Source organism: Penaeus monodon, chromosome 20 (assembly GCF_015228065.2).
Source record: "Penaeus monodon isolate SGIC_2016 chromosome 20, NSTDA_Pmon_1, whole genome shotgun sequence".
In the NCBI taxonomy this organism is placed as follows: Eukaryota; Metazoa; Arthropoda; class Malacostraca; order Decapoda; family Penaeidae; genus Penaeus; species Penaeus monodon.
Window position 1 is genome coordinate 42596150 of NC_051405.1, and position 270 is coordinate 42596419.

General features: G+C 34.8%; 1 protein-coding gene across 1 annotated transcript in view; it reads right to left on the bottom strand.

The window, feature by feature from the left end:
* Positions 1–270, bottom strand: part of LOC119585843 (C-Maf-inducing protein-like) — a 130578-nt gene that overhangs the window by 50436 nt on the left and 79872 nt on the right.

Genomic DNA, 270 nt, shown 5'->3' on the forward strand with positions numbered 1-270 from the left:
ATCCGCGCGTTCCATTTCTTTAATTCACCTGTTTACTGAATTTACAACTATAAAATATGTGACAGAACATTCAAATACTGTTCCCGTTTATTTCAGTTTTCCTATTAACAGATAAAAATAAATGAACAAACAGCACAGACATTGACACACTTTCTATGACGTGCATCATCTGCCAGTTTTAATGACATGTACGACTATTTACCAGCGGTTTTGCCAAATTATATAAACATCACCTTACCTTTACCATGATACGAATCCAAAGCAAGCGCT